Source organism: Peromyscus eremicus, chromosome X, assembly GCF_949786415.1.
Source record: "Peromyscus eremicus chromosome X, PerEre_H2_v1, whole genome shotgun sequence".
Classification (NCBI taxonomy): domain Eukaryota; kingdom Metazoa; phylum Chordata; class Mammalia; order Rodentia; family Cricetidae; genus Peromyscus; species Peromyscus eremicus.
The window spans coordinates 100,903,821-100,916,823 of NC_081439.1; positions in this window are offsets into that span (position 1 = coordinate 100,903,821).

Here is a 13,003-nt window from a genome sequence, read left to right on the forward strand (position 1 = left end):
CACAAAGCTCCTGTCCCACCTATGATGTCAGGGTAGCCACAGCATATTTGCTGCAGTTCTGGCTCAGCTATCTCAAGTCCTGTGTCTTGTCTTCTATTTCTGTCTGAAGCCCTGGGACTTGGGGGAACCTCTTCTAAAAGCAAGATGAGAAAGGACGTGAACACTTATCACCCTTCCCACTTTCTTCCTGGTCCTCAGTGCTCTTTTTGTTCTCCCCGCAGGAGATGTTAAAGGACACTGAGAGAAGACGTACAGATGGAAAGGATGGGGCCACATCCTCCCATTGGCTCCACCCCACCCCAGAAAGGCAGCAGGAGGACAGGAAAGCTAGGCTTCCAAGTTCAGCAACACTAGCAGCTTCTCTTCCTGCTCAGGCTTCCCACCAATGGGACCAGAGTCACAAGAAGTGGGAAAAGGCACTGGACACTCAGGACACACCCCAGCCTTGGTAGAGCATCTCCATTTAGTCCACTGGTCTGTGAGTACACTCTCACCCTGGAGGGCTTCAATGGGGGTTGGGGAAGGAGTAACAGAGAGAGGCACCTGTTCTCTGATGGTGGACTCCGAGCCTGAGGAGGTCACTGTTTGCAGTGTTACTCAGGTAATGTGCCCTATGACTGGGGAGGAAGAGCTATAACTACAACAGGGAACCTCCTAAGGCTTGCTGTGTGTGTGCTGCAAGCAGTTCTTTTTTTGATTTGGCCCATTCGGCCTTGTTGTACCCCATCTCGTCCTCCAGAGGGAGACAAATGCTGCTGGCTTGGTCTCCTAGGCCTGCTTCTGAGGTTCCCATGCAGTCAGCTGTCTGGCCCAGACCTCCCTGCAGAATTTCTCCAGGCTTTGGCCCTTCATGGGACCCCTCGTGGAACTTCTGCATAGGTGCAGTAGGGTGCGTGGGCCTTAAAGACGCATTCAACGGGAAGCAGGTGGCAGTTTAAGGTTCCCCGTTCTTCAGTGACCACATTGGGGACAGCTGCTGCAGGAGATGTTCTGGGGTTACCTTAGATGAAGAAACCAAGCAAACACGGAGGGTAGGTCTTGGAGGTGGCCAGAGGGAAGTGGTCTGGAGGAACTTCCTCAGACAGGGGAGGATCTCTGGTTACATGATCTCTCCAACAAGGGCCCCCGAAGGGCCAGGTTGCCCCAAGGGCTGGTGGTACTTGAACCCTCTGCTTCTAGATATTTCATTGAAGTTATTTTTCCAAGACCACATTTCGTGGACTCATATACATAAATGTGAGAGATTGAATTTCCTATTTGAGTTGTGTGCTGCCTTGAGAGGTGGTTTCCAGTCTGGGTTAGGATGTGATTTTGAACTTCCAGAAAACTTTATTACTCCGCTCTTCTCCGAGTAGCTGAGAGGGAGGAACACTAATGACTGTTTCCTGACCCAGAACCACCTGCTCTAATATTGGACATTATTACTTCTGCCACTTGCACAAGCCTCATTTCATCACAGCATCACACATATGGACTTTTATCATGTGAACATAGAGGATAAAGTCAGTCAAGAGATGTTAGTGGGGTAAACAGAGCCAGGACCAACTTACATTGTAAATGCTTATAAAATGGTAGGGAGTGAAAAGCGTTCAAGAGGGAAATTAATCTTTAAATCACACAGTCCGGACCCTTTCTAAAGCTGCCTGGTGCTTCAGAGCCCATTTATACTCTTGCAGTCCGTTTCCTAAATATCAATGTAGTGGACAGGAAGAGACTTACAACATCCAATACACAGAAGGAACCAAAATACCACGCTAGCAATTGGACAATTGGGTGCAGGATCAAGTTGCTGTGCAGGCAACTAATTCACACAGGCTTCTAGATTTCCAAGTCCAAAGCATTGTTGTGTTTCTCTGTCTGAGGGGGCTACTGAGGTATTCTTTCAGCAAAGTGATAGAGGCTAATGGTTCTGAAGGGTCCGTTCTGTGTGACTCTGTGCCCCAGACATCACTCCACACCCTCTTTAACCTTCTCTACCCTTGGATGGTTAATCCTCAGGAGGATTCCATATGCGACCTCTAGCTACTCAAGAAGAAACTTTTCCTATGACTTCAGTTTGATGCTGTGGAATGTTCTGGTTTCTGTGCCTAAGAGCAAGGCCTCTTTCCAAGGCTGCTAAGCCCAATACAAGAGTCTTTCCTGAGGTGGAAAAAACGGAAGCTCTGTCCAGTCTGAGAAAGTAACTTTTCTGTTCACTCCTGAACTTGCCATGCACAACTGTCCAAAGCAGAAGAACCTATGCAAACAAAACCATACAGATCCAGCAGGTTTATCACAGGGTTTGGGGCCTGGGGTCAGACTCTAGGTATGTGTCTAATAAAGTTGTGGAAAACCTGTCTCCAAGTTCTGTCCCTTACCTGTGCATCTCCTGAAGTCCCTGCTCAAGAATAGATCACATCGCCCCAAGCCTCTTCCTGAGACTTAGAGGCCGGCCCCCAGCTCCCATCTTGCCCCGGACTTCCCTTCTGGAGCACAGGTGAGTGCCCTAGCTCGCCCGGACCCCATCCCTGGGCACCAGCCACTCCGGGGAAGACCTGCCCAATTTGGCCCCAGGTTCTGGCCACTGAGCAGGTTCCCTTCTAGCCCCACCGGGAAGGATCCTCTTCTCCAAGACCCCCGGTAGACCCTGTAATCTCCACACCCTGCCCCCACGCCCATCCGCCCGAGCCCCCAGCCTCTTCCTGAGACTTAGAGGCCGGCCCCCAGCCCCCATCCTGCCCTGAACTTCCCTTCTGGAGGAGAGAGAGAGAGAGAGAGAGAGAGAGAGAGAGAGAGAGAGAGAGAGAGAGAGAGAGAAGAGCTCCCATCCTGCCCCAGACTTCCCTTCTGGACAAGAGCTCCGATCCTGCCCCAGACTTCCAATTTGGACAAGAGAGCTCCCATCTGGACAAGAGAGAGAGACTTCCTGAATCTGTCAGTTCTGTCTGAACCAAGTGTGTGGATAAGGCCAAGAATGAACCACGAGGAGATGGGCAGACGTCAAGGCAGAAACACATACAACAAAATGAATAGCAATACAGCATCACCAGGACCTAGCCCTCCTCCAACACCTAGACCTGAACATCAGAAATTGGAAGAAGCAGAAGAAAACAGCCTTATGAATGACATCATGAAGAAGCTAGAGGCTTGTGTAGAGGAAAAGACAAAAAAATGGGAAGAACGCTGTAAACAACTAGAGGAAAGGGCAAACAAATTAGAAGAAATCAATAAAGTCCTGGAAGAAAACAATAAAGTACTGAAAGAAAATCAAGAAAAATCAATGAAACAAATGAAGGAAACAGTCCAAGTCCTGAAAAGGGAAATAGAAAAAATGAAGAAGACAGAAACAGAGGGAATGCTGGAAATAGAAAATCTGAGTAAACGATTGGGAACTTCAGATGCAAGTATAATCAACAGAATGCAAGAGATGGAAGAGAGGATCTTTGGCATTGAAGATACAGTAGAAGAATTAGATTCATCAGTCAAAGAAAACACTAAAGCCAACAAAGTCATGAACCAAAATGTCCAAGAAATTTGGAACACCATGAAAAGACCAAACCTACAAATAATAGGGGTAGAAGAAGGAGAAGAATACCAACTCAAGGGCACAGAAAATATATTCAACAAGATCATAGAAGAAAACTTTCCCAACTTAAAGAAGGAAATGCCTATGAAGATACAAGAAGCCTATAGAACACCAAACAGACTAGACCCCCAAAAAAAGTCCCCTCGCCACATAATAATTAAATAACTAAACGTACAGAATAAAGAAAGAATATTAAGAGTAGCAAAGGAAAAAGGCCAAGTGACATATAAAGGCAACTCAATCAGAATAACACCCGATTTCTCAATGGAGATTTTGAAAGCCAGAAGGACCTGGACAGATGTAATGCAGACACTAAGAGACCATGGATGCCAGCCTAGACTAATATACCCAGCAAAACTTTCAATCATCACAGATGGAGTGAACAAGACATTCCATGACAAAGCCAGATTTAAACAATACTTATCCACAAACCCAGCCCTACAGAAAGCACTAGAAGGAAAATTCCAACCTAAGGAAGTCAGATACACCCTTGAAAACACAGGCAATAGATAAAGCCACAGCAGTAAACCCCAACGAAGAGAAGTACACACACATCACCACCAAAAAATAACAGGAATGAACAATCACTGGTCATTAATATCCCTCAATATCAATGGACTTAATTCACCTATAAAAAGACATAAGCTTACAGAATGGATACGAAAGCAGGACCCATCTTTCTGCTGCATACAAGAAACACATCTCAAATTCAAAGATAGACACTACCTAAAAATAAAAGGCTGGGAAAAGACTTTCCAATCAAATGGTCTTAAGAAACAAGCGGGTGTAGTCATCCTGATATCCAGCAAAATAGACTTCAAACTAAAATCAATCAAAAGAGATCAAGAAGGGCATTACGTACTCATCACAGGAAAGATCCACTAAGATGAAGTCTCAATTCTGAACATTTATGCCCCAAACACAAGGGCACCCACATATGTAAAAGAAACATTACTAAAGCTTAAATCACATATAAAACCCCACACATTAATAGTGGGAGACCTCAACACCCCACTTTCACCACTGGACAGATCTCCCAAATCGAAACTTAACAGAGAAATAAAGGACTTAACTGATGTCATGACTCAAATGGACTTAATCAACATCTACAGAATATTCCATCCTAACAAAAAAGAATATACCTTCTTCTCAGCACCCCATGGAACCTTCTCTAAAACCGACCACATACTTGGCCACAAAACAAATCTAAACAGATACAAAACAATTGGAATAACCTCCTGTGTTCTATCAGACCACCATGGTCTAAAGTTGGATTTCAACAACAACAAAAACTACAGAAAACCTACAATCTCATGGAAACTGAATAATACCCAACTGAATCACCAATGGGTTAAGGAAGAAATAAAGAAAGAAATTAAAGTCTTCCTAGAGATCAACAAAAATGAAGACACCACATATCCAAACCTATGGGATACTATGAAAGCAGTACTAAGAGGGAAATTCATAGCACTAAATGCCCACATAAATAAGTTGGAGAAATCTCACACTAGTGACTTAACAGCACACCTGAAAGCTCTAGAACAAGAAGAAACAAAGTCTCCCAGGAAAAATAGATGCCAGGAAATTATCAAAGTGAGAGCTGAAATCAATAAAATAGAAACAAAGAGAATAATAGAAAAAAATTAATGAAACAAAGAGTTGGTTCTTTGAGAAAATCAACAAGATAGACAAGCCCTTATCCAAACTAACCAAAAGACAGAGAGAGAGAGCATCCAAATCAACAAAATCAGAAATGAAAAGGGGGACATAACAATAGACATTGAGGAAATCCAGAGAATCATCAGGTCATACTTCAAAAACCTCTATTCTACAAAACTGGAAAACCTAAAAGAAATGGATAACTTTCTGGATAGGTACCACATACCTAAGTTAAATCAAGACCAGTTAAACTATTTAAATAGTCCAATAACCCCTAAGGAAATAGAAACAGTCATTAAAAGTCTCCCAACCAAAAAAAGCCCAGGACCAGATGGTTTCAGCGCAGAATTCAACCAGATCTTCAAAGAAGAGTTAATACCAATACTCTCTAAATTGTTCCACACAATAGAAACAGAAAGAACATTACCAAACTCCTTCTATGAGGCTACAATTACCCTGATTCCTAAACCAAACAAGGATACAACAAAGAAAGAGAACTACAGACCGATCTCCCTCATGAACATTGATGCAAAAATACTCAATAAAATACTGGCAAACAGACTCTAAGAACACATCAAAACAATTATCCACCATGATCAAGTAGGCTTCATTCCAGGGATGCAAGGATGGTTCAACATACGAAAGTCTGTAAATGTGATACACCATATAAACAAACTCAAAGGAAAAAAAACACATGATCATCTCACTAGATGCTGAAAAGGCATTTGACAAAATCCAACACCCCTTCATGATAAAGGTCTTGGAGCGATCAGGAATACAGGGAACATACCTAAACTTCATAAAGGCAATTTACAGCAAGCCAACAGCCAACATCAAATTAAATGGAGAGAAACTCAAAGCAATTCCACTAAAATCAGGAACGAGGCAAGGCTGTCTGCTCTCCCCATACTTATTCAATATAGTACTTGAAGTTCTAGCCAGAGCAATAAGACAACATAAGGAGATTAAGGGGATACAAATTGGAAAGGAAGAAGTCAAGCTTTCCCTATTTGCAGATGACATGATAGTATACTTGAGTGACCACAAAGATTCCACCAAGGAACTGATACAGCTTATAAACACGTTCAGCAACATAGCAGGATACAAGACCAACTCAAAAAAATCAGTAGCCCTCCTATATACAATGGACAAAGAAGTAGAGAAGGAAATCAGAGATACATCACCCTTTACTATAGCCACAAATGACATAAAATACCTTGGGGTAACACTAACCAAGCAAGTGAAGAACCTATATGACAAGAACTTTAAGTCCCTGAAAAAAGAAATTGAAGAAGATGTCACAAAATGGAAAGATCTCCCATGCTCATGAATAGGCAGGACTAACATAGTAAAAATGGCAATCTTACCAAAAGCAATCTACAGATTCAATGCAATCCCCATTAAAATACCAACACAATTCTTCACAGACCTGGAAAGAATAATACTCAACTTCATATGGAAAAACAAAAAACCCAGGATAGCCAAAAGAATCCTGTACAATAACACAACCTCTGGAGGCATCACGATCCCTGACTTCAAGCTCTACTATAGAGCTACAGTAATAAAAACAGCTTGGTACTGGCATAAAAACTGACATGTGGACCAATGGAATCGAATTGAAGACCCTGACATTAATCCGCACACCTATGAACAAATAATTTTTGACAAAGAAGCCAAAAGTGCACAATGGAAAAAAGAAAGCATCTTCAACAAATGGTGCTGGCAAAACTGGATATCAACATGTAGAAGGCTGCAAATAGATCCATATCTATCACCGTGCACAAAACTTAAGTCCAAGTGGATCAAGGACCTCAACATAAATCCAGCTACTCTGAACCTGCTAGAAGAGAAAGTAGGAAGTAGTCTTGAACGCATTGGCATAGGAGACCACTTCCTAAATAGAACACCAGTAGCACAGACACTGAGAGAAACAATCAATCAATGGGACCTCTTGAAACTGAGAAGCTTTTGTAGAGCAAAGGATATGGTCAACAAGGCAAAGCGACAGCCTAGAGAATGGGAAAAGATCTTCACCAACCCCACATCTGACAGAGGACTGATATCCAGAATATATAAGGAACTCAAGAAATTAGACATCAAAATGCCCAACAGTCCAATTAAGAAATGGGCTATAGAACTAAACAGAGAATTCTCAACAGAGGAAACTCAAATGGCTGAAAGACATTTAAGGAATTGCTCAACATCCCTAATCATCAGGGAAATGCAAATCAAAACAACTCTGAGATATCAGCTTACGCCTGTCAGAATGGCTAAGATCAAAAACACTGAAGACACCTTATGCTGGAGAGGATGTGGAGCTAGGGGAACTCTCCTCCACTGCTGGTGGGAATGCAAGCTTGTACAACCACTTTGGAAATCAATATGGCGCTTTCTTACAAAATTGGGAATCCATCTCCCCATAGATCCAGCTATACCACTCTTGGGCATATACTCAAGGAATGCTCAACCACACCACAAGAGCACTTGTTCAGCTATGTTCATATCAGCATTGTTTGTAACAGCCAGAACCTGGAAACAACCTAGATGCCCTTCAACTGAATGAAGAATGGATAAACAAAATGTGGTACATATACACAATGGAATACTACTCAGCAGAGAAAAACAATGACATCATGAGGTTTGCAGACAAATGGATGGATCTAGAAAAAAATCATCCTGAGTGAGGTAACCCAGACTCAGAAAGACAAACATGGTATGTACTCACTCATAGGAGGATACTAGATGTGGAACAAGGATGACTGGACTGCTACTCACATCACCAGGGAGGCTACCTGGAGAACAACACCCCAAGAAAGACACGGGGATCACCCAATGACAGAGAAATGGAATGAGATCTACATGAACAGCCTGGACATGAGTGGGGGTAGTGAAGGGCGAGGGTCGAGGGAAAGAGAGCTTGGGGGAGCGGGAGATCCCAGCTGGATCAACAACAGAGAGGGAGAACAAGGAATAGGAGACCATGGTAAATGAAGACCACATGAGAATAGGAAGAAGCAAAGTGCTAGAGAGGCCCACAGAAATCCACAAAGATACCCCCACAACAGACTGCTGGCAATGGTCGAGAGACAGCCCGAACTGACCTACTCTGGTGATGGGATGGCCAAACACCCTAATTGTCGTGCTAGAAACCTCATCCAACTACTGAGGGATCTGGATGCAGAGATCCATGACTAGGCCCCTGGTGGATCTCTGGGAGTCCAATTAGCGAGAATGAGGAGGGTTTATATGAGCGAGAATTGTTGAGACCAAGGTTGGATAAAGCACAGGGACAAATAGCCAAACGAATGGAAACACATGAACTATGAACCAATGGCTGAGGGGCCACCAACTGGATCAGGCCCTCTGAATGGGTGAGTCAGTTGATTGGCTTGATCTGTTTGGGAGGCATCCAGGCAGTGGGACCGGGTCCTGTGCTCATTGCATGAGTTGGCTATTTGAAACCTGGGGCCTATGCAGGATCGCTTGGCTCGGCCTGGGAGGAGGGGTCTGGACCTACCTGGACTGAGTCTACCAGGTTGATCTCAGTCCGCGGGGAAGGCTTTGCCCTGGAGGAGGTGGGAATGGGGGGTGGGCTGGGGGGAAGGTGAGGGGGGCGGCAGGGGGGAGAACAAGGGAATCCGTGGCTGATATGTAGAACTGAATTGTATTACAAAATAAAAAATAAAAGAATAGATCACATCATCCTCAGCACAGCACCTGATACACCTGAATGGGAAAAGGACATAGGGCAGAAAAAGCTGTGTAACAAAACAAGTGTTTGTAACTGTTTGGGGTGCTACCTGGGTGCGTGCACATATGTAGAGGAAGTGCTCGGCATGTATTTTTCTCCTGGAACCCTCTTGAATCACAGGTAGATATATATTCATGGACTAATTCCAAAAGGTACAATTGTTCAAGCTCGTTGTAAATCAAACAATGGCACATCAAATTTACAATTGTAGTTCTACTAGAGAACCATTAAGGTATATTTAAAATAGAGGTAAACAGTTAATGCATGGTGTTAAAACTGAGCCTCAGTATATAGCCCAGGCTGACCGGGTACTCTAGACTATCTGCCTCAGGATCCCAAACGCTGGTACCACAGGAATGTGCCACTACAGACAAAGATTATTCTTTGATGTGATTCTCCATACATTATTAGAGACATATTTATGCTAAAAAGAATTATGTGAGGGGGTGGAGAGATGGCTCAGAGTAAAGAGTACTGGCTGTTCAAGAAGATCTGGGTTCATCATTCACATAGTAGCTCATATGAATCTGTAACCCCACTTCCAGAGGGATACACCACGCCATTCTGACTTCCATAGGTACCAGGCACACACATGGTATACGCACATGCATGCAAGCAAAGCATTCATACACATAAAATAAAATAAGTGTGAAGGTAAAATTTAAAAGAATTTCTTATTTGTAGCTAAAATTTACCTTACTATCTAGCATATCCTTGCAATGACTTATTCCTTCCCATACTCCAACATTTCAGGAATGGAAAAATGCATTTTTGCTGTTCTCCAGAATTTTTTTCAATCACTCTGCAGTTGTAGGCACAAAAAGTGTCACCTGTCAATGTTAAAGCCAAAGAAAGGTGCTCACTAAAACCAAAAGAGGAAAGAACAAATGCATCACCATTGTATTGGGAAGAAATAACCAGAGTGGAGGTGACATACACCCCCACAGCCATCTCTGTGAAATCTGCAGCCAGAAGGGAAGCAGGATGCATGCCTGCAGAGAGGGCACTGGGTGATACAGAAGCGTCGGATTTTAACTGAAGAAGATTTGAAAATGGGATATAGGAGGGAGTGCGAAATTAGACAATTATTTAATCACAGGAGATGTCGCTGCCATGAGATGCTGATTGTTGCTCTGGGCAGCCCTGACTTCACCAGACAGTTACCTTATGAGGTAGTTTTCTTGAGGTGCCCTCAGGCTACGTGCATGTGTTGTGTGACAAGATTTTTCCTGAGGAGACGAAACACACTCATCTACTCACTCCAGACAGGGAGCCCATGATAGACCAAAGTGCAGATACCACCAAAGTCCAACTTGGTGAATGAATGGGTTTTACTGGGGTTACTTAGAGGATATAGGTGGGGGGATACAGGAGCAGAAATGACTCAGACAGTTGCATCACCAAAGCCGACCCCAGCATGGGTGACAGCTCAGAAAACCTGGGAATCTGGAGTACACTGCACAGCCTGCAGGCAGCTCAACAGGTTGGAACGTGTCCTTTCCAGGTGCCTCAGCTGATTTAAACCTCTTCTAGGCTGCTTAGCTGGGCTTGTTTCTTCTAGGCAGCTGGTCTTGTCTCAGTCTTGTCTGCTTCTTTTGACCTCTAAGAGTCTTCTTAGCAGCTCAGCTTTTCTTCCTCTGACAGGGACTCTCAGCTTTCACTGTTGACTCTGGCAGGAAGGGGCCTAGTGAACCTGGTCAGTATCAGGGAGTTCTTAGAATTATTTGGAGTTATCTCTCTGGTTAAGGAGGTCCCAAGCCTGCATGGTGCAATGTTTCCATCTCAGAGGAAACTGTTACACAACAATGGGCCATCAGCATGGGCCAGAAAGAAGGTTCAGGCCAGCAGTGCCCTGAAGCCACAGCGTCACTGTAAGACCTCCTGTCTTGGATCCCTGTGTTAGTGGTGTTCAAAGGTCAGGGTTTTGAGATCACATCTGGGTGAACAGAGGAAAGACGTCATCTCAGCAGATCTATGAGAGTCACAGCCATGAGGCCCAGCACGTACAGGAGGATAATAAAGCACTACCTGAAGCTGTTGTGAGTTAGCAAAGATCAAACTGGAAGGAACAGAACTTGCTGGAAATCTGATCTCTCTAATCCAGGCCTCCTAGTGCTTGGCTGCTGTGTGGGCCTTGACAAAGCTGGGGAAGGGAGGCAGATGCTTTCCCCTGGGAATCAGGAAAATAGATACTCTTAATTGATACCTTCTTTAAAGTCTGAAACCTGTGCTTGTCCAATGACAATATTTAAACTTTCTCCATGGAACTAGACATTAAATCAGGACCTAGTGCAAGCTAGGCAATCTCTACCGTGCAGCAAATGAATTATTGTATGTAGAGGCACTATTAGTCATTACTATTTTGTTATTATTATTATTATTATTATTATTACTATTCATTTATTGGGGTGACCCTTCCCAGTGTGGAGATAAGAGGACAACTTGCAGGGTCTGATTCTCTCCTTCCACCATGTAAATCCTGGGGATGAACTTCAGGTCAGCTGTCTTGGTGACAAGCACTTTACCTTCTATGATGTTTTGCTTTAATTGTCAACTTGACACGACTTACAATCACTTGAGAAGAGAGTCTCAATGATAAACTATCTACGTTGGTTGACCTGTGGGAAATTGTCTCAAGTGAGTTGTTATAGGAAGATCTAGTCCACTTTTGGGGCATCATTCCCTAGCCAGGGGATCTTGAACTGCATAAAAATGAATACATTTCCATGAGTGAAAACAAGCAAGTAAGCAGGAATGCATTCACTTCTCTCTTCTCCTGACTGTGAAAGTAAAGTGTCCAGCTATTTTAAGTTCCTTACTATAATGGTCTATAACCTGGAATTGTGAGCTGAAATAACCCCTTTCTCCCATGAATTACTGAAAGGGAAAAAATCAGTACCCCTCTTAAGAGATGCTCCCTCCCCACCTCCTCTAAAGGTATTTGCTGACCAGAGTTTTATAGCTGACCAGAAATTAAACTCATTGGAAAATAGGACCAAAACAATAAATTTTAATGTATATATCCTGGGCTCAGCAAAAACAGGTTATAGGGAGTAAAAAACTTACGTTTCTGTCGATACCCTGCATCCTGTTAGCCATTAGTAACCTCACGCTTATAGGTCAGCCAGTAACTTCAAAGAACAACCTCACCCCGAGCCCCCTCGTGCAATCCTGAGATATGTAACCCTCTGCGCATAAACTTTTCCTATATAAACCCCTTGAAGTGGGTGCTCAGGGCTCTCCTCCATCCACTGTGCTGAGTGTTGGACATGGATCAAGCCTGGGCTTGTTTTGCTATTAACAAACCCCTGTGTGCTTGCATTGGATATTGGCTCCATGGTGGTCTTGCTTGGGGGTCTTGTGACACGGGCACAACGTTACTTTTTGTCAGGGTATTTTGTCACAGCAACAGAAATGAAACACCTGCTGAACTTCCTAACCAGCCATGTTCCTATTCAGATACATGCATCAAAAACACCTTGCACTAGGCATATGCTGATGGTGGCAGGAACAAGAAGGATCCTGGGACACAAAGATTCATGGCTGAAGATCTGTTGTCTGGAACTCTCAATCTGGACTTTCTTTTTGAAATCTTATTTTTAATTATGAGCACGAGTCTGTGTATGTATGCAAACAGGTGCCTGTATAGGCCAGAGGAGGGTGTCATATCCCCTGAAGCTCGAGTTACAGGAGGTTATGAGCCAACATAGGTGCTGGGAAATGAACCATAAAGAGTATGACTGGGTCCATAATTGCTGTGCCATCTCTCTATGCCCTTATTCTGGACTTTTCCCCAAGAGATGTGTGTCATGTTTTGTCGTGGGGTCCTGGGAATGGCACTCTCTGGATAAGGAACACAGATCACAATGAGGTCACCTTCCCATTTGTATATTGACTACATATACTTTCCCCTCCCCTGGTATGTGGAGCTGTGGGTGCTCACTCTGGTCCCACACCAGAACCTGTTTTTATTAATGGGCCCCTTCCTCATTGTTCATTGATCTCTATGGAAAGAAGCTTTCTCTGCA